The sequence below is a fragment of the Miscanthus floridulus genome, chromosome 1, assembly GCF_019320115.1.
Source record: "Miscanthus floridulus cultivar M001 chromosome 1, ASM1932011v1, whole genome shotgun sequence".
NCBI lineage: Eukaryota > Viridiplantae > Streptophyta > Magnoliopsida > Poales > Poaceae > Miscanthus > Miscanthus floridulus.
The window spans coordinates 125,123,712-125,151,295 of NC_089580.1; the positions used below are offsets into that span (position 1 = coordinate 125,123,712).

At 42.7% G+C, this 27,584-nt stretch overlaps 1 non-coding gene across 1 annotated transcript; it reads left to right on the forward strand.

Moving 5' to 3' along the window:
• The first annotated feature begins 24,529 nt into the window (after nucleotides 1-24,529).
• LOC136511822 (small nucleolar RNA R71) lies at nucleotides 24,530-24,638 on the forward strand. The gene has a single exon (XR_010772864.1). It is a non-coding gene; the product is annotated as a small nucleolar RNA R71 (small nucleolar RNA).
• The last annotated feature ends 2,946 nt before the right edge of the window (nucleotides 24,639-27,584 follow it).

Here is a 27,584-nt window from a genome sequence, read left to right on the forward strand (position 1 = left end):
CCACGGGTAACTCACGCGCACGCCATGACCACCCCGCTGGAGCCCCGTAGTGACCCGCGCGCCTCGCCGTCGTCACCATGTCGCCGTGGCCGCCGGGAAGACCCTACCGGCCACCTGGAAACCAGAAGTCCTGCCCTGAGCTCTGGACGCCCTCGCCGTGTCCACATGGATCCGTAGGAGCCTACACACCCCACTGTGACGCCCCTCCGAGGCCATAGCCCCCACACCGACACCACTGACATGATCGGAAGACCGCCGCCGTGGCCAAAGCCACCAGAGGCCCTGGAGGACCCCTCGACCTACCCAACATGCCCGCTGGAGCATTGTGACACCCACGCGCACCATAGAACCGGCCCATGCCGCTCCACCCACGCCATTCCCGCACGCCGGTTGTACTCGAGCCGCCGTTCGCCGTAACCAGTGACTTAGGAAGCACCATCCGTCGCCCTGACCCCACCGTTGCAGTCGCCATGGCACGGGGAGGATTTTCCCCACCTCAATTGGATGCCTAAGCCATTGCGGGAGCTCGTCGATGAGCACGTTGCCGGCGGGAGCGCACCATGGAAGAAACAGAGGAGAAGGGGCGAGGTGAGCAGCGCAGCCCTACACCCAGTGCACATGAGCCGAGCCGAGGAAAAATGACGATCGACTCAGTCCACCATGGACCCTGCCGTAGGTCCATGGACCATGAACTTGGGTCCACCGTGCGCCACGCTCATGCCCACAGCCAGGAAACGAAGCCTAGTAAAGGCCCAAGGCCGTGACATGGCAGCGCCACAACATGCCACGTGGTGGGCCAAGCCCGACCCAGATCCAGCCCTGTCCAGACCCAGTTTGAACCCAGCCCATATTGACCATTGACCTGTCCCCACATGTCAGTGGCACAGCCACTCTGGACCCACCTGTCAGTGACCCGAAAGCCCTGGTCCCACCTACCGGACTGATGACGTCATACTGATGTCATGATGATGGCAGCTGGACCCCACCTGTCAGCTCGGAACTGAGACGATGATGTCATGATGACGTCATGCTGACGTCAGCATGCCACGTGGACTAGTCACAGCATGACACGTGTCGACCCAGGATTAATTCAGCCTTTTTCATTTTTAGAAATGGATTTAATCTTCGGAAATTTATAACTAATTCATATGACCTCAGAAAAATACGAAACTAGGGCCAAAATTCATCTAAAATCAAGCTCTACACAATGAACCCATGTTTGAGTGCATTTGACTCTTTTGAATTTTCATTGCTTCTTTGTGCCATTCTATAGACATCGCTAACGCGACTATAATGCGATCGTTGCAGACTCAGAGGAGAACCAGACAGACGAGGACCGTGAGTACCATGAGGAGAATGGAGACGACTACACTGAAGGTGCCACATCCCACCCAATCTTGTAGCACCTATTACGCATGGCTAACATAGAACTGCTACCGCTTTACTTTACTGCTACAGTTATATTATGATAGGACTTGCATGGTAGTATGCTTGCTTGAAAGCCTTTACCTTGATGCAACCTTACCCCTGCATACCCTGCTATTAGGCTAGACACACGCTTATTGCTATATATTTCATTACTTATACTTCTACTACACTTATATTACGTGCGTGGTGGAAACTAGTGTTATCTGGACTATGGGGAGAGTGCTGCGTGTGTGACTTGGGTGTGTGGAGGGTGAGGGTTGTGTCGACCAAGTTGGAGTATACGACAAGCCTGAGGCAAGTCTTGCTATGGGATGCTACCTAGGCACCCCTAGAATGGATACCTGTGGTGGGTAAATGGTATATGAGGTGGACCTGGGTGTGAACCTGTGATGGGAGGAGCCCGGGATGGTGGTGCTGTGGTGGCACGATAAAGGGAAACCCTGATGAAGGCATTCTGGCTTGGTCATCCCTAAGGACTTACTAGTACTCAGATTCACCGGGAAGCCTTACGTACCACTCGCCCTATATGGTGCGGGACGGCTGGACTACTTGGTAGGATATTGCCACTACTACTAGGTTGATAGCGGACAGTGTAAGGAGGTACGGGGCGCGGAAGATTCCCCCCCCCCCCCCACCCTTCTGAGACTTCATGGAGATCTTGTGGACCCGACTCATGACTCACAGTTTCAGCCACCCCAGACTTGACTTGGGGTGAACCAGGGCTCAATGGTAGAGTGGCATTATCCTAGGCTAGCAAGCGGCCAGAATCAGCCTAGTTGACGACGGTCAGTGAGGAAGGCGGATCTTGTGGTTATGTAAAACCTCTGTAGAATGTATGGTTGATTGATCGATACATGTGCTTAAACTAGATAGTGAGATGAGTCCTTCTCTTCTTCCCCTGTGAGAGAGAGTCAGTCGTAGCCAGGGGCTATAGGCCTTGAGACAGTGCCGAGAGGGAGTTGGCCTGTCGACTGAGCGATGGTATGGTTATAGTGATGGTGTGGAGATGGTGGTATATCGATCCTAGGATCGAAACCTGGCTCTAAAAAGGGAATGGAGTGGATTGTGTGTGGTAATGGTGTTAAAACTTAACAAATTATTATTATTTACTTGATATGCTAATGCATAGGAAACCCCAGCTTTATAGGTTCCTTTGACTATGTCCAACTTGCATCCAATTTCCACAAAGCAATGCTCATAGGGATGGGAGTGGCCAGTACAAATTGTACTGATAAAATTTTGGCACACAAGTTCTGCTGAGGAGTATAGCTCCGAGGAGTTTGATGGATGAGGGGTTCGTGCCTACGCTCGAGTTTGGTGATCTTATCTTCAAGCTATTCTGAATGAATGCTACTTTTGATTCCGCCAATGCGGCGATGTAATAAATTATGTAATTCCACACTATTTGTACTCTAATATTATCGTGGTATGGATGTGATATTTGACTGGAATTTGGGTAATATGATCTACAACGGTCTTATTATACTTCGACGCTGTGGATTTCCCTTCGTGGAAATCAAGGTCGTTTCATTAGCTATGGGTGCAGTTCTAGGTAAAAGTTCAATTAAAAACTCAATATCTCGTTCAGGTGGCATACCTGGTAACTCCTCAGGGAAGACATCTAGATACTTGTTTACTATCCGTATATCCTCTATGGTTGTGCCCTCCAATTGATTAACCCGACAGATTTCCGTGGCTGACTGTGTTGCCACATACTCAACTTTCTCTCCTGATGGAGTGGTTAGATTCACAGAACTGTTCCCACAATTAATGACTACTTTCCAGGACCTCAACCAATACATACCCAAGATAACATCAATTCCAGATGAGTCTATGACTATAAGGTTGGCTTGAAATTCTACCCCCTTATGTTGAGACTAGCAGCTAAGCATATCCAATTTGCTTTCATTTCCCCTCTGGGTGAGTTTACTAACATGGGTTTCTTCATAACACATACGGGAATACCATGCTTCTTTATGAAAGTATATGCTATGAAAGAATGTGAAGCACCAGAATCAAAAAGTACTGTAGCTAAGTTTGAGTTGACTGAAAACATATCGATCACTACATCGGGTGCCTCCTGAGCTATTTCTACAGTCACATGGTTGACTTTCCCCAGACATAGTTCTGCTGCATGTTAGCCATCCTCTTAAGGCATCTGTTGGAGTAATACCTCTCCACAATTGAAGCATATATTATCATTGGCTGCATTTGGCGCCTTTGGTGCACCATTCTTCTATGGAGCATTGAGGACATTATTCCTCATAGGAACATTGTTGACTTGCTGCTGGCGCTAAGCTAGTGCTTTATACTGCTACTACTGTGCACGTTGTGGTTGCTAGTTGCGATTAACCAGATTGGACTGACCCTGATAGCACTGTTGCGGGTAAGCTTGCTGAGGAGCAGTGTGGACATGAGAATTACTCCCTTACTGTTGCCCATGGAACTTTCTCTTCTTGTCCTCCATTTGGCGGCGCTTGTTTTCTATCACCAAGGCCTTGTCCACCGGCTGCTGAAAACTAGCAAAGGTATGGGACAGCAGTTGGTACTGGATACCATCATTCAAACCTTCCATGAATAGCTCTTGTCTCTTCTCATCATCATCCACCTCAGTAGGTGCGTACCATGACAATTGTATGAACTTGTCATGATATTCTACAATAGACATGCCCCCTAGCTGGAGAGCCAAGAATTCTTTCTTCTTCAGCTTCATCAATCCAGCAGGCACATGATGAGAGCGGAAGGCACCGCAAAACTCTTGCTAGGTGATGGGATTAGGTTCAGTATGGCCAAAGTAGAAGGAGTCCCACCAATCAAGTGCAGCTCGTTACAGCTATCCAAAAGCATAGAAGACTTTCTCTCTGTCATCGCACTAGGCAATCTCAAGTTGCCTCTCAATAGCATGTAGCCAATCGTCAGTCTAGAGTGGGTCAGTGGAGTGCTTGAAGATAGGTGGATGTCCTTTTAGAAACTCTCCCCTCTTGTCTCTAACTTGAGGGGGTGCATTCCTATTCCCATGCCCCATATTTGGTATGTTCTGAGCCATCTGCTAAAGCAATTGGGTTTGAATCATCATCAACTGCTTCACAGTGACGGGAGGTGGTGGTGGTAGGTCCTCGCCTCCCTGGTTGTTCCTCCTGGTATTCACCATCTGTAGATGCATCATATAAGTCTCATATGTCCAAGTATATAACCTTTAAAAGATAATGGTCTAATAAGAGTAGGTGTCACAAGATCAAACAAGAGATATATACGGGGTATACAAGAAGATAATTGTTCTGAACTTTTCTGGCGAGTTGGACAAACAGCAGTGCAGTAAAACAAGCATATCTCACTCTCTATTTCTCATCTGGATGCAAATTTGACCTTCTGGAAAGCTTATGAAATTCTCTACAACTTTCATTTAGAACACTTTTTCAGATTCTGATGTTTAATTAGGCAAAAACAGACGACAAGCAGTACTGCTCTAGAATTCTGACAACATAGAAACCTCAACTTACAACAGCTGTATCTCACAATTCGTAATATGTATTGAGGTGATTCTAGAGCCAAAAGAAAGATGTAGAAGTCTACTTATATCCATAAAATTTTCATGACCATTGGACATCTAGAACATGAGATATGAACTGATAAAGGTGGACCGCTCAGAATGATACAGAATGGACAGCAAGTTAAAAAAACCCAACTATTTATTCATATCATCCTTAGGCCTTAATCTTAAACTAAATGACCGTGGACATGCCCACAAGTCATCACAATCATGTCAAAAATCCAAATCAAACACTCTTCATCATGATAGTCATCCAACCACACAAGTATCAATTGTTCAACCATTAAAAGAAAAGAAACTAAACACTCTCTCGCACATCTATGTGTGTTTATTACATATTTTGGAAAATACGCCTATGGGTCAATGTTGGTGCTGGTGTTGGGGTCTCCAAATTCTCCTCTGTTCATCGGGGGTGACTGAGCAGGAACACTAGGCGCTTCCACATCGGGACCTCCTTGATGTTGCTTCAATATAGCATTCTCACGGGCAAGCTGTAAGTAGGCCTTCCCCATGACATCTAGTTCATCCAAGGCTTGATCCAAGTTAGTGTTGGTCTATGCCAAGCTCATCAAGGTAGGCCTAAGCCTTAGGTTCACCTCTCCAAGTGGTACAACGATGTTGCAAGTAGACTGGCCGCTCCGACGACGGGGAAGATAATGATCCTCCTCCCATGTGATGTCGTCGAAGTGGCGATCGCGGTTGACCACCAACGCCTATCAAGCAGCATCCTAGATGGTGGCTGCACATGTGAGTCGTGTAGTGATGGCATGGTGGATGTAGCGCACCTGAGTCCCTTCATGGATGTACACTTCTATCTCCCAGAAGCCGGTGTAGTCTAGGTGGGTCCAATGCTCCATCCTCTACTGAACAGTGCACCTGGTGTGGTAGCAGCGTACGAGTGAGAGAAGGTTGGGGTGGTAGTAGGGATCTCCTTACAGATCATAGTGGATCTTCGCGGTCCATCCTTGAGCCAGTAGTGCATCATGGTCATCCTCACCATTATTTCCCCCGTCTCCTCCATCTCTGTCACCATCACCACCACCATCTGCATTACCATCTCCACCATCACCACCATCTCCATCACCACCATCACCACCTCCATCATCTGAATCAGAATTATTAGAATCATCTCCATCATCAGGTCACCAGCTCCCTCCTGACCACCCTAACCATTTTCTTCCATGGGCTCCTCTCTAGATTCTTCTATCTCTATGGGCTCTTCAAACATGGGCCCCTCTTCCGTCTCTCTGTCCATGGGCTCATCTTCCATCATGTCCTCTAGTGGTTCCTCCATAGGCATCACCACAGGCGGCTCCTCCTCCATGCTCCTTAGAGCCTCCACTAGATGTGCAGGAACACGCTTTCCAAATGTGAACCTTGTCCTCCTGGTGGGCATCACGATGGTCCTCTTGCGGGGTGTCAGCTTGGTGCGTGCCATCTATAAGATTGAAAAGGTTGAGTATTAGAATAAGATAATTTTTGCAACAGATAAAGGACGGAATATAAGCAAAAATTTTATAGAAAATTAAAGGTAGCAAAAATAAAGAAAATGTGATCCTAAAAATATTCATTTCTAACTAGGTTGATCGTCCTACAGTCAGTTATAGCATTGATACCAATTTATCGCACCCAATTTTACATAGCAAACTCAAGTACTCATACATGTGCGCCCAGGATATCCAAACACACACATATATCACAAATTGTAATAATATCAAAGTAAAGCACTTATTACATCGCATATCTTATCATAATGTTAATACATAGTTTTGCTCAATGGCAACATTATTACACACACAACGGGATAACAAGACCCAATCTGCCATAGGGACTCCAACTGGTGAACATTATCCTAGTAGTCCTGGACATCCTCTGGAAACTCCTCATACACGTTATCTGTTATCCATCTAGGATTTTCATTGAATGTAAAGTAAGTGTAAGCTCACCATGCTTAGCAAGTATATCAAAGGGATCTATGAGGCTCAAAGGCTAAACACAGTTTGACTACGGTTCGCAATTTTAGTTGATCAAGTTTTAGCATCCTGAATCACTATTTTAATGAACAATCCCAAATCCCAAGTGATAATAATGTATAATCAGGTTTATATCAATTCACAACCATCCATAGTAACCACTAATCATGAAGGATCTAGATCACTCGTATCCATGAGCACGACTGTTATAACAGGTCAAATATTTCTACAGAAATTGTACAACTTTACCCACCGAGCCGTGATTCCCAATGCCAGGGTTTGCAAAGCCCACAACACCTCTACCTAGGAAGTATGGTAGGGTTTCACTACATAACCCTTAGCTAGTCGCACTAACAAGTCATAGCTGCTAAGGTTTCAGCCGTCTAGCCATATGTGGCCCTCCTCTAGGAGTGGCACATGTGGTCGTGGCATGGTACACACACCCTAGCAGGAAAGGAAACATACCAACTAGTGCGCCCTGTTGCCCTTACAAAAAGCTACAGACGAGCTAGTACAATCTAGTTACAGAGCCATATGACACTTGGGGTTGTACAAAACCTCCTAGGTGGCCGATTTAGGATTAAGTCCTTATAGAGAGGCACTAGAGTACTCAACCCCGTACTCTAGCCCCCCCCTATTTGTTGCTAAAAAGCTCCATTTTCTCGCATTGCATAATGACTTTAGTCATGTTTAACAATTATTTTATGTTAAGCACTACAGCATCTATCCAAAATGCATACCTATACCCTAGGTAACAAGGATATGTGGTGCAAGTAATAATCTAGGTAAAGTCCTTAAAGGTATTTCAATTTAGACACATGCATGAATATGAATTGTAATAGTTCATAGGTACAAGGGGCCTTTGGTACACTTGCCTTCCTCAAAGTTCTCTACTAGGAACTACTGATCCTTGTGCTGGTCCTCAGTCACCACAAACTGCTCACCCTCTAAACGTGTCCCAATTCACCAATCAAGTCATCCAATCCAATCATTACATGCATACAAATAGACTTCTATTAGAATAGTACACCAAACAGTAAGAACATAGATTGAAAAGCTTATAAATCTATTCTACGTACTGCTACGAACACGTGAGCAAAAGAATCACTCAAATCAGACTTAAAACGCAAAAGTTATGCATGAAATAAGGTTCCAATGGCATTTATGTAAATAAACCAAACTTATTTTTGAATTAAAACAATTAAAATCTAAAATTACACGGTTTACGGACCATGCATACTATTTCTGAGAACTATAGGGTCTAAAACGAATAAAAATAGGACTAAAATGTATTTCTTTTGAGCTGGACTGGACAACGGGTTGTTTTATCAAAAACCGAGGGACTAATTTGCAAAACATGTGCGACTGACCGTGGGTTAACTACGGCTGCTGACTAGGCAGCCACGTGGCTGCACGTGATTGGCGCGGTGCACCACGTGCGCGTGGGTGCACGCTGACGTGGCGCTATGGACCGAGTCCACGGTCCGCAGTGGACCGGTTACACACCGAAGCGGTACGCTTCAATCGTGGCTGTCCACGCGAATTCAACAGCCTAGGTGTGATTGGGAGATCCCCCACTGCTGCATAGCACCTCTGGTGAGCCTGCCATGGCTAGTGGCGAGGCATGCACCATGGCACACGTTGGTACGGTGTTTCAGTCCATCCCGATCGAAACCAAACACACCTACGCGTAGCCCAAGATCCCACAGACTCAATGAAGTGAAAAACTAGGGCTGGGGACACGTCGGAGCGAGGGTCCCATGGTAGTGCCATGGCTGGCATGCCTAGAACTCACCGGTATGGCATTCTAGGGCGTCAACTACCGAAACGGGGGCATGGGGAGATGGAGAAGCTCACCGCGAGGTCAAAGGAAGTGGCCACGGCGTCCGGGAAGGCTCCGAAGGGGCGGTCGACGGCAGCGGCGATTAGGGAGAAAAGACAAGGCGTGGGTTAGGGAAATCCGAGCGATTCAAGACCAAATCAGAGAATTAAGGCCACCTATGGATGTGGAGGAGTATGGCGGGGCTTCGGGAGGTGTCGGCGTCGAGGATTGGGCACCAGAGCAATGGGCTACGAGGCGGTTGTGAGTGAGCTCGAGCGGCAAACTAAAGGGAGAGGGAGGGGCTCGGCTCGGTGCTTTATAGGCCAGACGAGTGCTAGGTAGATGGAAGGGGAGCGCACGGGGCTATAGAATCACAAGATTGTGAGCCTTCCATGCAGGCGTGGTGGCCCGGCGGCTTGCCGTGCATGGCGTGTGCCATCACTGGGGTGAAGGAAGGAAAGGGAGCGCGGGGAAGGAAAGGAAGGAGAGTCCGATAGGCAGGACCCGCATCGCAGCAAGAGGAAGGGAGAGAGCAGGCGTGTGGGCATGGGTGCTGAGGTGAAGCTGAGGCTAGGCCGTGGCGCTGAGCTAGGCTATGCGATGAGCAGCAGGCACGTGTGCGGAGTAGGCCGCAAGCTCGGCTGATGCGGAGCGGGCCACGTGCGCGAGGATGGGCGTGGAGCGATGCGTGAGCTGGGCCGCCAAGCAGGCCAAAGCCGGGAAGGGCTGGGCCGTGCCTAGGGTTGGGCTAGAAAGGGAGAAAAGAAAATTTTTCAAGAATAAATCCTTTTCCATTTCTAGTTTCCAAATCCAAGCCAAATTCAAATGGAATTTGAATTCAACTTCAACCATTCTAGCCCTACACTCAACCAAAAATAGTATGCTTTGGCATGAATGCAACAAACATGTTTTAAACCTTATAGTTAATTTATTTAACCAAAATTTATTATTTAGCCTAGGTTAAAAATACATAGAAAATTAAATAAATGCTCAAAATTAATTACTAATTTGCAGTTGAAATTTTTGGGTGTTACATTGCAGCACTCTTCTAGAATCAAGTATCTCTGCACATATTTTGAAATTGGCTACTGAGCGCTGCCACTCGTTGAGCCAACTAACCTAAATTGTTAAACTCTTGCCCCAGCAGCTTCTCTCTCAACGTTGGCAACATTTCTTGAACGGCCAAAGCAGCTAGCTAATCATCAGTTAAGTTCAATGAGAAGCATAAATTTCTGGTCTCTTGAAACCTCTGAATAAACTCAGTGCCCGATTTATTAGTTTTTGCCTTATAGTCATCAAATCGGTAATTTTCTTTTCTTCTGTCCCAGTGTAAAAATATGTATGAAACTTCTTCTCTAGGTCAGGCCAATTGGAAATGGAGTTAACTGGCAGCGATGAAAACCAAGTGAAGGTTGGTCCTGATAGGGACAAGGAGAAGAAACGAACTCAATGGGCCTCTTCAATGGATGCTTCACCCAGTTGTGTAAGATACCGACTGACATGTTCTATTGTGCTTGTGCTATCTTGGCCAGTGAACTTAGCAAACTCTGGGAGCCTGTAATTTATAGGAAGAGCGACCACATCATACCACTCTGGATATGGGCGTTTGTATAAGAAGGTCTACCCTTTTGGCTTCAAACCAAACTGATTCTTCATCATCTCGGTCACTCTAAGCAACAACTCATCAGCATTTGAATTTGGATTTCTCTGCAATTGCTGACCCATCTGTGGATTAAAATTTTGGGTACCTTGATACCCTGGATTTGGAATCATGTGAAGGGTATTGTAATCTATGCCATAATGATATTTTTGTGGAATCTCTATCTACTGGGTTATTTGTTGGTTTGTTGCTTGAAGTCTCTGGTTGTAGATGTTGGGATCTGTATCTCTATGAATCATTTGGACTGATGGCGCTATTTTTTGAGCCGACGATAGTATTTGGCCTGATGTGCCAAAATTGACCACTTGATTCTAAATTTGCCCCGTCAGCTATTGCACATGCTGCACTGACGATCTAGGATTATACGACATCTGATTAGTGGTAGCACCTTGAACGTGCTCGAATAAGCTTTGAACTGCCTGAACATCATCGTTACTAGCATGTGCTACTTCTTGATGGCTAGTACTAGCTTGATTAGTCTCCTGAGTCAATGGATGTGGAATATTGTAGTAAGCCGGCCCAACCTGATCAACTGGATATCCATGAAACACCTCTTTCATGGTGTTGTGGAATGTGTTCAAGAAAACCGTATTATGGTTCAATATAGCATCATGAACAAATTTATTTACAGCCTCAACGAAGAAATGCCTGTCTTCAGCTTCGTCTATATCTGACTGCCCATGCAACAAAACTCTTGGTAGTTGATATTTCTAAACAACTTTATTGTCATGTGTCTTGGTGTAGGACAACAAACATTTGTTCTAAAATTCTTCTATAGCTTAGTTGATGACATCTTTATCTTCATCAGGTAGGTCTTCATAAGGCACCATAAGAATGTCACTATTGTTGTAAGTCACCATGATGATTGTGGGGTCCCACCAGGCATGCCACAACATGTGTCGATGCAAAAACATGTCGATGCGCCTGGCACACAGCAAGTCGAAAGGATCTGCTTGATGGAGCAAGGCTGGAGATCCGCTTTGCTTCAACGCAAGGCTAGCCGATCCTGTGAATTCCTCCTAAGGCATGCCAGTCAATTTGACCTGCAATTGACAAGGAGAGAAAGTTTATCAGTAATTTAAGGAGGAACATGCCGGTTTTGCCCAGACAGTTCCAAGTGTACCGCTTCGGGAGCAGCCAGACAGGAAAACCGACAAAACGATCGATATGAGCAGAAATCGACTATTGCGGACTATAAAGCTCGTGGGTTGTGATTGATTTTATATTGACAAGTATAATGCACGCAGATGTAAGTAAAATCATTAGCTAGATGGGTATTACCAGTGTAAAGCATTGAGCCACTGAATCTAACGAGAAAGGATATAACATGCAAACAAATCGACTGTTTAGTACAAATGGATCCACAAACGCTTTGAATCTAATATGTTACCATCAACGATGAGGTTTGACCGGATCGATGGTAGCTATGATGATAATAACAATCTAAAACCGAAGAGTCTGTAAAACCATCTATACATTGATAGGCTTTCTAAAAGACACGCTATATGTGTGAAAGCTCAAGCGAATTGGCTAAAATACCCGATTCAGGTGGAAAAGGGACTACAACATGTGAACAATCGACTATTTAACATGGACAAATCTATTAACTCATTAGACTTAACCTATTACCTCTAATAGTGGGGTTCAACCAGATCGATGGCAGCCGTGATAAAGACAACAAATCAAACATTTAAAGTAAATAGATCTATTCACATTTAACAGAATCATAGAGACACACTGTAGGCATTAAAGCATAGGTGATCAGCTATTTAGCTGATGCAGGCATAGCAAACAACTAAGGCCACGCTTGGTTGAAAGCAAGTCTACCAACTAGCATCCTATGATCTAAAGTGCCATCAATGGGGATCAAACGGATCATTATAGCCATAATAGCGAACTATGGACTAGATTTAACTGGCCAGCAAACCTCCTCAAGATCAGACATGCCTTAACCATGTACTATGCATGATCAAGATCGAAGTAGAACAGCCAATGAAACATAACCCGTCGCTCAAAGTAAGAAACATCGTATTGTAACAAAGCAAACGATGGACTAAAAGGATATGAGGCCGATCTAGATCGATCTCGACCGGGCAGGTTGATGTTGCTAAAAAACTAATAACAATAAGAACATCAACAAGATCGGTAACTTAATGAATCTACCCAAAGTATGCCACTCTTAGGTAGAGCCGATAACTTGACCTTAATCTAATTTGAGTAGTGGAGGTCGAACTTAACCGATGCAGCCATACTTGAACTAGATGAAGATCGATAACTGGCTTGTGCTAGAGCTCATAGTGTAGGTCAAACTTAACTAATGCAGCCTTACAAACCAAAGCTTAAGCCATGATAGTACTTACAGATAAGCCGAAGGTCGGCCAGACCAATAAGCCAAAAAAGTAACTTGTATTTATTGATTGGATGTCCTTTTTACAATAGTCGGGGTCCAATATTTATACCCGGAGCCTAAGTATGAATCCTACTCAAGTATGACTCAATACAATCTTTGGTATAAAAGAAAACATTCCTAACTTAAGATAACTTGGACCATAATCTTTCCCTTTTTGTAGAGTCCGACATATATTTCTCGACGCCAACCGTAGCTCATTGTCATTATCTGCTGACGTGATTCGAAGAGACCTGATTCTAGTGCCGCATTTGAATTAGCTGATATCGATCCTTATGCAATCGATTCCTTGATTGACACAATCTTGGAAGCTTTGAGTTCCCGCGTTCTTCTTCCCAAATTTTAGTGTAAACACATGCCCCCTAATTTTGGGATAAAAATGATTTTATTCCAAAATTCCTATTTACTTGTTTACCATTTCGTAACCGTTTTATTCCGAGATATACGCGTGGTCCGAATCTTATATAATATCCCAAAAGTATCTTCTCCAACTCACTCGACCCATTTGCTTTCCCCTTCTTTCTCGAGCAAATCTTAACAACCAAAGCCACCATCGCCAAGGCCTCAACCCTAGCAAATCCTCTACTTCATTAAGCTATTCTTCAAGTAACCCTTCTTGGATTCAGATCTATTTTGGTTACAATGGAGACCAGCGACCATGTCCCTAAGGTATGCTTCTAAGTTCCCATTTTCCAAGTACCAGCCGCTTCCCTGTATTTCCTTTCTTCTCAAATTTATTTTATCTGGTTTCTAGGAAATGAGGAACGAAATCTTGTTTCCATCTGTTGTTGCTCCCATTGTCTATTTTCTTGGGCCTATGGGTGATCCTAATCCATCTGACTTCATCCATCAAGAAACCAATAGAATCCCCTTCAAACAGTCTATAGTGGATTTGTCCTCCTAGAACACCAAAACCCCCTTCAGAAACTGGCCCAAAATGCCTAGGGGTGGAGAGATTGGTTCCGTAGGGTATCAGAGAAAGAGGCTAGAGATTGGGAGGTTTATGACTTGAATCAATGCTTGACACTCTCATTGTCTGAGATGGAGCGGAATGATTCACTCTTGATTTTTGCATCTTATTTCTGGTCTAATACCCTAAATGCTTTTGTTTTTGGTCACAGCCCAATGACCATCACTTTGGCCGATATTTATATGTTGACTGACCTTAGAATAACAGGATTAGTGCAACCTTATGACTTTTTAAGTGCCAGATCCAAAAAATTAGCCAAAATATCAGACTGCATAGGATAGGCAAGCTACAATCTAAACCATATTGGAGATGGGTCAACTTTTAGCGAAAGAGAATATATGACCTTTCTAAACATGTGGTTACAAAGATTCATCTTTTATGGGTCATCTTGTGGTCCGACTTACAATCATAAACTCATGGTAGAACATCTGGTAGTAGGCGCTGAAATTCCTCTTGGCAAATATCTGTTGGGATCAGCATACCACTTGATGCATCAGGTGGCCGCTCAGCTACTGAAGAATGAAGCAATGCACGCCATCAGTGGCCCTTGGTGGCTAAAACAAATGTGGTTAAACTTATATATGCATAAGATTATAAGGAAAAATCTCCAGAATTTGAGCTTTCCCACCTCCAACTTTGATGAGGAATACAGAGGCGAAGAAGAAAGAACCCGTCAGTGTGTGAACTATGGTGAAGCTACATCGACCATAACAATTGCTATTGATGTTAGCCATCTCTTCAAGAAATTTTATAGACGGTTTGATATAGATATCCTGACTTGGCTACCCTATGATGAGGATGAGAACAATGAGTTGGTTTTCCCATTCAAATTTTGATTTGAATCAGGCTGCTCAGACGAAACGGTGGCTGCAATCTTCAATTTCTTCATCAAACCTTGTGTTCTTCTAGCCGAATTTTGTCATGGCTGTGGCAAAATGTCTACAGGTTCCTTCCTTCTAGGCAACCTTCCAACCTATGAGTTTTACAACCCTTCTTTTGTAGCTCGTCAATTTGGTCTTGGTCAACTGCCTCCTCAACTATTCTTTAAGAATATGCTGAAGCCAAGAGAGGGTATTAGTGAAGTGTTGGAAGCCTCCAGAGTCTTTCAACTAGGATTAGATCTTCCTTATTTTTGCTTGCATGACTAGACAAGAGTCAACTTTCACTTTCAACCTTTTTGACTCTTGGTGGCAAGAATGGCACTCCCATCTCTTCTGTGGGCTGGTCCATCCTAGATGCATAGCTCTGGATGGAGAGTTTGCTTCCGACAGTGAGGTAACTTACCATTCCTTTTTTTAGAAAAATTATTCGATGAATCCCCCTGCCAGCTGTTCTAATAGATCTTTTTAGGACACCGAATTCGATCCCCCAAGCTTGCACAGGAAGGGGCATCATATAGATTATCAGCCACCAAGTCCAGCCTCAAGAATAGGATCAATTGCACCTCCACTGAAGAAGCTAATGAAAACTCATGTTGCCTCTACAATTGTAACGTATCAGTCTTCAAAGCGCAAGGAGGCTCAAGGGACAACCCAGAAAACCATTACTAGGAAAAGACTTTGTAGAACAAGACCATCGACTGCTCAGTTAAAACAATTCATCCTCTTCTCAAAATGATATTCAATATCTAATTCTAATTCTTTCCTTGCAGTTATCGACCATTGCATCTCAACCTGCTCTAGGTGCGGAACTATTGTCCTAGGCATTCAAGTCAGCATCAACTAAACCTTCATCGGTCGAGCCTCAGAAGGAGCCAATTTTAGTTGAACCAACCGATGCTTCCAAGACAACAGAAGATGTGAGTCCTTCCATTTCACCCCTTGATGCTGCCAAGGTATTTTTTCTCAAAGTTCTTGATTTTGTTCAGTTTTCACCCTTCTCTGACCATTTACCATGCCAAACACTCTCTGAAGAAACATCCACGCAAGGGCATGAGTTTGGCAGTCTACCCACTGAAGGTGACCTTGTTGATGTTGACACCTAGATTGTCAAATCTCCAGTCCAGCAAACAATTGATGGTAAGAGAGTCATATGCTTAGCTTATCTCTCTGCAACAAATAGGAACAAAAATCTTTCTCGATGTTTGCAGATACCAATGTTGAGAATTTAGAGCCGATTTAACCAGATACCATTGGTGTATCATCAGCTTTTCCTTCTCCTTAGATAGAAGCTATCCCAAAAAAGGTACCATACTTGCTTCGCCATTTATCTCATTATCAACTGATTCAATCCTCTTAACAAGATTTTCTTATATATAGGTACTTAATCTTCTAGCTTCGAGCTACTCTTTCAATCTTGAAGAGTATCTAGATAAAGATAAAATCAGCTCATCAACCGCCTCTTCTAAAGAAGCTTTATCAAAAGAGACCAGAAATTGGCTAAGGGATATATTGCCAATGCTTGAGAAGAATATAGCCGATTTGGTCCAAGATGCAGATTTAATACAAAGAGTCTCCTCAGCCTTTAAGGATAATTCATCCCCAGTTCTCACCAAGGTCTTGTCATCTTTGTCCGTCATTGAAGATCAAGCTCCAAAGGTGAAAAGGCTTAGAGGAGACTGTCTAACCGTGAAGCTTTACTGGCCAAGAAGAACTCTAACAGGCAAGAGGACAAAGAACTAACACAGCTGATCAATGATTTGAAGAACTCCCCTCTCAGGATCGATCCAGAGCTGGCCCAACAGGAAGCCAGGCGTGCAGAACTTGAGAAGGAATTGGAGAATGTGAATGCTGCCATCGATCGCCTTAAGTCTAATCTGGCTCAAATACCCGATGCCATTAAGCAGAAGAAACAAGTGGCTTCTTGGTGTTGTTGATTTGAGCCATTTTTTACACCGAATGTTGTTAAGCCTCAAATCACGGTGACCTTAGCTCTAATACCACTTGAAAGGTCCTAATGACTAGAGGGGGTGAATAGCCTATTAAAAATTTCTACAACAACACTTAGCAAACTGGTTAGACAAATATAAGGTGAAACAAGTGTTGCCCTAGCCTACTAAAAATGCAAGCCACCTATCACAATTCTAGTTTCTATAGTCTCTATCCACACAATGGCTATATCACTACACTAAGTTAGTGTGCTCTCAAAGGCTAACTAAAGAGCCACACTAACTAAACTAACAAGCTCTCACGAGTAGCTACACTAAAGAACTTGACAACTAGTTTGCGATAATGTAAAGAGAGAGCAAGATGGTTATACCACCGAGTTGAGAAATGAACCAATCAATCATAAGAATGAATACCAATGAAGACCATTCATCTCGGAATCAAATGATGACATAATGTTTTTACCAAGGTTCACTTGCTTGCCAACAAGCTAGTCCTTATTGTGGAGATTCACTCACTTAGAGGTTCACTCGCTAATTGGCATCACATGCCAAGCCCTCAATAGAGTGCCACACAACCACTACAAGATGAGGATCACATAAGCCACGAGCAATCCACTAGAGTATCTTTTGGCTCTCCGCCGAGGAAAGGTCAAGAACCCCTCACAATCACCACGATCGGAGCCAGAGACAATCACCAACCTCCACTCGACGATCCTCGCTGCTCCAAGCCATATAGGTGCCGGCAGCCACTAAGAGTAACAAACGAATCCCATAGCGAAACACGAACACCAAGTGCCTCTAGATGCAAACACTCAAGCAATACACTTGGATTCACTCTCAATCTCACAAAGATAATGAATCAATGATGGAGATGAGTGGGAGGGGTTTGGCTAAGCTCACAAGGTTGTTATGTCAATGCAAATGGCCAAGAGAGTGAGCTAGAGCTAGCCAAACGATATTTATTGACACCCCCAAACAATAAAGTCTTTGGCTCAATTATTGCGCTAACTGTGGGACAACCGGATGTGCAAGTCATGTGCACCAGACGCGTCCGATGTGGTGACCGGTTGCTACATCCGATCGTAGCCTAATCGCCACGTGTCCCTTTCAAATTGTTTAGCCATTGGCGCCCAATGGCTATCTCCACGCACAGTAATACTACGTGATCTGACACGCACTAAGAAAATGACCAGACTCGGAGAGCTCCCAGAGCCGCTCTAGGCCGACCGGACGCTCCCAACGTCCAATGAATTATAGCTGAAAACTCGAGACTTGCTGGTTCACACCGTCCGGTGTGGTGATCGGACGCGATTGGTCGCTCTCTATAATCCTGCTTCGGGCTATATCACTTTGACCTGACGCTGAACAGTAACTCATTAGCGTTCGGTCACTTCACTGAGCCAGAGTCTGTTCACTTTCACTTAGTCGCTCATTTTGGGTCCAAATATCGGACATGTCCGGTCACTTCTGTCTGACTACCCCAACACTGGATAAAATACCGAACACGTCCGGTAGCAATTTCAGACGTGTCCGGTTACTCTGTGACTAGCGTGACTAACTCCTTTTTAACTCTATCTTCTTTACCCTTGCTCAAATGTGCCAACCACCAAGTGTATCACCTTGTGCACATGTGTTAGCATATATTCACAAATATTTTCAAGGGTGTTAGCACTCCACTAGATCATAAATGCATATGCAATGAGTTAGAGCATCTAGTGGCACTTTGATAACCGCATTTTGATATGAGTTACACCCTTCTTAATAGTACGGCTATCGATCCTAGATGTGATCACACTCGCTAAGTGTCTCGATCACTAAACCAAAAAGCTCATATCAATTTCACATTTGCTTTGAGCTTTTTGTTTTTCTCTTTTTTCTTTTCTAAGTCCAAGCACTTGATCATCACCATAGCATCACCATCAACATGATCTTTACCGTTGCTTCACCACTTGGAATAATGCTACCTATCTTATGATCACTTAGATGAACTAGGTTAGCACTTAGGGTTTCATCAATTCACCAAAACCAAACTAGAGCTTTCACATTATGAATATCGAGAAGATTTACATTGAGACTCATCGATGGTTCTATGTAGAATCCTACATTATGAATATTGAGAAGATTTACAGTTTTAAGATCTTTCGTTTGCCCCGGAATCTTACCTTTGTCGGTCGAAGGAACAACAACCACCAGCTGAGCTATTTGTGATTCTATCATTTTATTAAAGCTATGCTGGTTTTTAAAGACTGAGAAGCTATCCATCATATTGTTTATATTTTCTAAGATTTTATCATTGGAAGCTAGTTTTCTAGATAAGCTCTACATAATTTTAGCCTGACCAGAGACTAACTCTCTCAAGGGTGGTTGATTATTAAAATTATTATCTTGATAGTTACACTACTAGAAACATCTACTTATATGACGAACATCTTAATGATGAATCCGAAACTGTCACAGGAGATCGTTTTTTATGATGAATATTTCTGTTTCGTTATAGATCAGTGGTGATGATCCTCAAACCCTCTCTATCTATGATGAAATCAGATACCGTCACAAAAAACATCATAGAAGAGCACATGGTTTTCATCACAAATCACTCGCGCGACTCACATGTGGCGATCTTCTTTAATACTGTGACGAATAGGGCTTCGTCATTGAAATAATTACACATCTGTGACGAACAATATTCGATCTATAACACACGGCACTTCGTCATAAATCTCCAGACAGTCATTTCTCCATCCGACGTATACATGTGAGACCTGCAGTTACTCATCCGTGATGAATTGTTTTTCGTCATAAATTCGTCGTAGGTTTCCAAACAGATTATTGCATCAAAACTAAATCTCTCGCGCCACCTTTTGTAATTCTTTGTACGAGTTAATAAAGTGAATGCCCCTATCTAGAAATAGGTGAAATGATATATAGTACACTTAAAAATGCATATATAAGGGAAGGCGTATGCATATATGTGCTCCGGCGTATAAATTGAATACCGTGTAATCACGTGAATATGTGATGTTTTGTTGGCAATGACTAACAAGTAACAAGTTAACACTAGTACTCAGCAGTTTTTTGTTCTATTTCTCATATTAATTTTATACAAGAGGTATCTCTCAGCTCCCTTCCCAAGCTCCACTTCCAGGGCGGTCCCACCGGACACGCGTGGCGTCCACCCATTGGGCGAACCACATCACGCGCCAGCCCACGTCCACGGTTATTATTTGGGCTGATTAGTACCGGCCATTAGCGGCCACTAATCTCAATTATGGGCCTTCAAGAAGCGATTTGTGCATGGCCCATGCAAGCGTGTACGTGTGTTGCACACATGTACAGACTAGTATTGTTAGCTTCTTTCCTGAAAGCTCGCAAGTCTACGCACGCACGTACATCTCTTCGGCCAGCCTTATACACGTATACAGGGGCGGATACAGCGGTGGGGCGGGGGGCTCAAGCCCCCCTACCCAAACTGAATCAGTGCAAATTACTGTAGAGCCCCTATGAATTTTTAGGCAAAGTTCTATAGTGTAGGGGGCTGAGATTTAAGATCCAGCAGCAGTGTTGTTCAGTCCCCCTAAAATATTTCCTGGATCCGCCGCTGCACATATATGCGTATAAATACACCGCTGTGGCAATATGTGTTGTACCTGGGCCGAGAGTGTTCTAGAAGCTCGTAGATACTTACGGACGTTAACCAAAACCCATGGCAAGTATGGCACATGGTCGTTGTCCAGCCACGTCACGCGAGCCCAGCCGTTCCGGCTCGCTTATATTAATTTGATTCACAGCTTGATTCGATCTACTTAGAAAGTTTATGCGCGTGGTTTAAAAAAATGTACGGAGTAATAAGTCAAAAAAATCACGAACGGAGTAACATGGATCGAATCAGCTCAGCAAAAAAAAAAAAAAAAAAAAAAACCGCGCGAGTGGTGAAAGCAAATTCGCGCCTTCCGCCCGTTCGAAACCCACCCTCCCATTCGCGCCTCCCTGCGCAGCTCAGCCAATCAAAAAATGTAAAAAAACCACCCCACACAAACAAGAGGATTGGAACCCTGGCGACCTAGCTCCAAGCGAAATTGCCAAGCCCCCATGCTACGAATTATTTTGTGATGTACATTGATTAAAGAATATTTCAGATTGGCGAGAGAGAAAGGTAAAAACTAAAACACCATTGCACTTTAATTTATATATTAAAGAATATTTCAGATTGGCGAGAGAGAGGTAAAAACTACTGACTCCGTTTTCGTTTACTTGTCACCGAATTTTTACTGTAGCAATTTTGACCATACATTTTTTCTACAAAAGATTTTTAGATACATCAAGTTTTCACATATATGATTCTTTATTGAACATACTTCATTAGTGTTATATACATTGAAGTATCTAAGATTTTTTTAGAAGAAAAAATAGATGGTTAAATTTGCTACAGTAAAAAGTTGCTCACAAGTAAACCCAAACAGAGACGAGTAAAACACCTCAGTGGTCTATAAAAAAAGACCAAAATATTTGCATTCACGGGGGTTTTGAACTCATGTCCACTAGGGTGGTAAACTATAGCTTTACCATTGAACTACACCAATTTCTGTGATAGATGATTGATGCACTTTGTTGTATGTATACTAGAAAATTTAGTGCCCTACTTGGCATAAACTAAAGCCGTATTTCATTCACAATAACTAATAGATGAGAAGATAAATGGTCGTTCACATTATCATGGTAATACAAATAGTGGTACTAACATTTGTAAAAAAAACACTAACCGATGTACAGGAAATCACATACACAGTGAACATTCCATTTCACATTATGAATCATCAAGCAAGGGCGTACTATCAAAACAAAAATAAAGTAAAAGCTACCTTGGATAAACATTTTCATTTTGCAAGAACAATTAACCAGTAAACAAAGACAGCTTCCTGTACTGAATGACCTTCTCTATAATCATTCCCAACATCCACAGTTGCCGAAAATTTGTAAACCTGTAACAACATGCATTTAGCTCATAGAATAAAATCAGCTTCGTAGTATTTTGGACTTGAAAAAAGAGAGAATTAAGAAGATGAAAATTTGATAACATTTATTAAATGGAATCATGCAGCTTAGACATCAAAGATGGGTTATCCAAGACAGGAAGTGCACAAGTACAGACAAGGATTGTGAAGGTTGAAAGATCATAGCTATGCACTAAGTACAGACAAGACTGGTGCACAAGCAAATGCTCTCAGCTCTGCTCTGTACAAACGAGTCCGACACTTGTTTATGTTGATAATGCTCAAAGAAATACAACAAAAATTAACTGCATTAGATGCAGTTTAATGAACCAAAAATTCCCTGCATCACAGTCAACACCGCAGACATGATATATTTATCTTGCCTAACTCAGTTTTTGAACATCTGTTTATCGCCTTGCTGTTCTCATATTGTTAGGAGAAAACAAAACTTATAACGAATTCAACATCAATTTATAAGTGATAAGACATACTCTTTGCGGGTTCTTGCAACCTAAATCATTTTTTAAGCTTAAAGCATTCAACCTATATGTGAAAGAAATTTGAAACATAAAGTAGTTGAACAAATAAATACCAAGCAAACTATCATAGACATAGTCTGAACTCTGAACATACTCTTCTGAACTCTAAACACTAAAGGTCTTCCAGTTTGGAAGAAATTACATCTCTTAAAATTATAGGAATGCAAGCTGTAATATTCTACAGAAAACATTTCCCTCTTACGCAAAGTTAAAAGGAAAAAGTGAATATGGGTAAATTTCGGGCAGAGAACATACTTACTGTGTGCCCCTGGTTTGCCTGGATCAACAGCTTGCCATCATCCTCCAACAGTGTGGGATTGCGAAGGTATGGAGAGTTTGAGCAGGTCACCGATGCGCACCTATCCATTGGTCCTCATATCGGCACAGCTCCGCCACCATGTGCCGCAATACCCTCGTCCTGCAACTAAAAGCGATATGAATGACACCTCCTGTTTCATCTCAAGTTCATATATCAGTATATTATCTTATAGACCAACTCACTCTTTACTTGCTCTAGCACAAATTCTTGTAGAAGATGAGAAAACTATGCCCAGCTCACACTAAATCATAATAATTAATAAAGATTGTATGTTCCCATGAATACAAATGCAGCCTAAGATAAATAAACACCACTATCTGGTTAATAAAAATTAATTAAAAAGGAGAGCAATGATAATTCCATTGATAATTGACTGTATCCATTCTATGAATGGTTAAAACTATCATTGTGTGCATGTCTACCTCCAAAGAAAAAGAGTGAAAAAGGAGTACATGTGTAGTCTAAATTGACTGTATCCATTATATAGGAAGCATATGTAGTCTAAAAGTGAAAAGGAGTACATGTTTTCTACCTTGTTCTTTACCAATACGAGAATGTCTAAATAGGTACTCCATCTGAAATAAACGCATACACAGAACCAAGAATGGCTAAACCATAGATAATAAAGTGCAATAGATGCATCCTAATATTGTCAGGAAATACAATTGTATGCAGCAGGTGCATCCTAATGGATAAACCAAAGATAATACAATGCAATAGGCACTGACAATTAAAAGGGTTTAATTGAGCCGTTGCTACCAATTGCTCGCAGGTTCTTATGTCCACTGTTTCCTGAATATGTGAAGGGGCACAGAACATGAGTTGCACTGCTGGCCTACTGCTTAGCACAAACCAACTGAATTGGAAATACAGAGAGGAGGAAGAACTCACCTGGAGATGCCGCTTGAAGGTTTGTAGCTGCATGTTTCAGTTAATAGATATAGTGAAAAAAAGAGAGGGAAAACAGCACTATGTCTGATTAAGAATTTAAGAAGCTGAGACCACAATGGCAAAAAAATTTTTAAAAAATGTGCTACCATTATAGATACCTATGTCTGATTAATCTCTATGAAAAAAAGATGTGCACATGAAAATAGTAATTGATAAGATAATATGGCCCGATTGAAACTTACATAAAAAGTCTACATAAACATTCATTTAATTAGAACCACATATAATTTTCCCTTGCTTTCTCAGTTCTCCAGAATTTAAAAAATTGAGTAACATAAATTGAATTATTAGACTCACAATATTTTACCCAAATTGTATCAAGGTACATTGAGAATGCAAAGTGCTTCTCTTACAGTCCAGACCTTCCCTTAAAACTAATTGGTCGTTCCTAAGTTTGTAGGCTCCAAGGAAGTATCATAATGCTTTTCACACAGGAGTGGTTGAAAAAACAAAGTTACATATATTTTCTTTAAATACATCTATGCATAGTGCTTGCAGTTTTCTAACAAACTGATTTTCTCCCACATGCAACTGCATTAGTTAAGAGTACTGCAAAGGTGCCAATTAAGAATAGCAAGTTGATCTGAATTACCAGGTGATGCTCATTTATAAATTTAAATGGTTTAAAATAAAATTAATTTCTCCGGTACCTTTTACCTGAAATTTTAGTGACTCTTTCTGCTGTGCTCTGCCATTCATTTCGTACATACCTATTTGATTCCACGCCTCTCCCAATTGCTCCTCTCTCCCAATTTGTGTGAACCATTTCCACATACTTCACACGTCATGCGGGAATCATGAATGTGCATGACTTCTTGCTTTTCATTAGCTCGGTCTTCGAGCTTCTTCATTAGCAGATCCATCTTGGTAAATAACATGTCTACCTCCTTGAGTTGATGCATACCTCCACCTCTCTTGCGGGTTTGAAGACGTTCTTCATTCTAACCTTGGTTGGAGGCCATCTTCTCTACGAGAACTGTTGCCTGTGTGATCGTGAGTGAAAAAAATGCACCTCCAGTTGCGGCATCCATATTCTCACCGGTGTTGTTTGTCAACCCGTGGTAGAAAATCTGCATGAGTAGCTAATCCTCTATCCCATGACAAGGACATTCTGATATGTAGTCTTGAAAGTGTTCCCATGCCTCAGGGACAGATTCATCATGTTGCTGCTGAAAACTTGAAATTCTTGCACGTAGAGCATTGGTTTTGCCCGTGAGAAAGAACTTTGCTAGAAAGGTAGTGGAGCAGTTTTTCCATGTAGTATTTCTATATTTGTTGGCGTAGAACCATTACTTCGCCTTCCACAAAAGTGAGAATGGGAAAAGGTGAAGTAATATGGCGTCTCTGGTAACTCCTTTGATGGTGAAAGTGCTGCAAATCTCCAGGAAGTGTTGGAGATGAGCACTTGCATCTTCATGTGTCTTTCCACAAAACTGGCTAGCTTGCACCATGTTGATGAGAGCTGTCTTGAGCTCAAAAGTATTGTCTCCAATGTTAATTGCTGGCCAGTACGGATGTTGGCCGTAGTTGGAGCAGAAAATTCACGGAGAGTCTTGTCAGCCATGGCTTCAAAAACTAGTGTTAAGCTACGCCTTGTCTGGTTGTCTTCTGATTCTAAAGCCAAAACTTTCTTGGTTTTAGCTTTAGTCCTCCTAAATAGTGATTCTAGATCTTCAACATAGTTTATTGGCAGGTCAAAACTAGTCATACATTATCCTGCATAAGATATAAAAGTAGACAAAACAAGGGTATGCCTGCTAGAGCAGTGGTAAATGGTTTTCCGATCTCATCTATAAGTAAAAGTTTATCAATATTCCTTTTGATTGCCTAGCTAGCGTCCCTGGCAATGGCGCCAGAAATGCTTGTTGGCATTTCTTACTTAAAAGAATATATATATATATATATATATATATATATATATATATATATATATATATATATATATATGAAAGGGGTCTGCAAGCGCACAGATAATATACCATTGTAGCACTTCATCCGGGAGTATTCTAGGTATCGTTATTTGTATTTTTACCTTAGGGAAGGATGGGCAAAAGGGAATATATTGATAACTTATACGTATGATGGAGAGATAAAACATAATCAAGCTTCTACTTACAATAGGGGTAAGTCACAGGGTAGGATAAATATATGGTAAACGATCATTGATAATTAATAGTTGAACACTCAGAGTACTCCTTTCTATGGCATTAGCATGACTAAGTAGATACAATAGAGAAATAATTCCTAAGTCATTCTTTATTACAAGTCAAAGCATACTTTGATTAGTGCAATTACACTTAAGAATCATGGCTAAGATCAACTTCATATCTACACATAAAGGATATTACTAAGGAAGATCAAGAACAGAGCATGACTTCCTTCACAACTAGATCCTACTTGACCTATATTCGGGGAGTGGACTACAAAGGACTCAACGAGAGTGTCACACTCGCGATCTACCACATGGCCTAGAATATAGGGTGCATCCGGAGGTGAACAACGTATAAGCACCATGCTTACACAATGTCGACCACTCACCCCGTGTACTTTAGAGCGAGCGCTATACGAACTTATGCTTGAATATAAAGATAATCTAACTATACTAAACATATAATCAAAGTAGACAATGAACATGATAACTGGGAACATGAATAATATTAAGAACAATGTCGAATCAATTATAGCAAACATATAGAATATGAAAGATACAAAAGAGGATACAAGGAGCTATACCAAGCCACGCTCTTGACAAGATCAGGAATCCAAGCGAAGTTTGCTTCCCTCTAGATCTAACCTAGCTAGCTATGCCCTAGAACATTTGTGGAGCTCTGAGGTTCTTCTCTTGATGATGGAGGAAGACTATGATCAATGATGCCTGAGGGGGGTAGGGGCTAGTATATATAGGGGGACCCATCAATCCTAAGGCCTCATATCAAACCGACTTAAAGCAATGGTGTAGATACAATCCTTAAGGCGGTGGAGAACCGACGTATTGAAGGGAGACTAACATGTGGGCCCAAGTGGCCGGCTGACCTGTAGGTGGGGTTAGGGCAGTGTCTCGCCCTCTGCCATGGTGGTTTGCCTTCTGGTGCCTTATAGAGTCTTCTAGAGTTGATTTCATCATAGATAAGCGTGATTAATTCTGACGATTGGGTCCTCCTTAACGGTTTTCTGGACAAATCCTGCTAAAAACACAGATTCACCAAAACTCATGGAATTTGTCAGTTTAAACCCCTAAACCTATGGTGGTGATCATATTCATGTATTAAACAAGTTATATTGACGGTTTATGATGGGTGTTAACTACCGTCAACAAAGGGCAAGAAGGACAAGTCGGGGCATTCACCAGTGATGGTGGTGAAGTTTCACTTGCCGTTCTCGGTGACTTAGAAGAAGCCGGCCATAGTCTGGGGCATCACCTTATGGTTGTTGGCGCTTCTAGGAGTGACAGACACATTTGCAGTAGCACAAGGAGCGAGCCGGGAGGTGGCGGAGATTGTCGAGAAGGAGATCATCTAAGGCTGGACACTATGTTCCTCTTGTTGGAGGCCTCCTCCATTTCAAAGCGCTTGCGATCGTCAGTGCGCAGCAAGATGAGAGCTTCCTTACTAACGAGATCTAAAGAGAAAAATAATCCGACAAAGATCCAACAGTGAAGTATGAAAGCATACCCTTGCCTTTGGATCTAGCGGTGGCGTGGTGTGAGGTGTGAAATGGTTCACACAAATTGCGAGAGAGGAACAATGCGCCGGCCGTGCAGGAGGTGCCAGTGGCGCGGCGCGAGGCGTGCAATGGTTCACACAAATTGGGAGAGAGGAACAATGTGCCAACCTTAAAGATGGAGAAGTGGAAGTATATAATGGTAATCCAACTGTGTTGTGGGTAGTTGGGAAATAACTCACGCTGAATTTACCATCGCTAGACCAAACGGTCCTATAGGGCTGGTGGCCATAACGCCTATCCCAGTCGGCTCGGCTTTTCATGCGACGGAGAAAATACAACCTCAATACCACTACCATATCTATCGTTAACCCGTCAATGGTAGAAGTTTCGACTGCCAGATTCATTCATCAGGAGGCCTCGCTATCGGTCCAACCGACGGTAGAAGTATCACACCGTTGCTTCTATCTCTACGACAGTGAAAGTG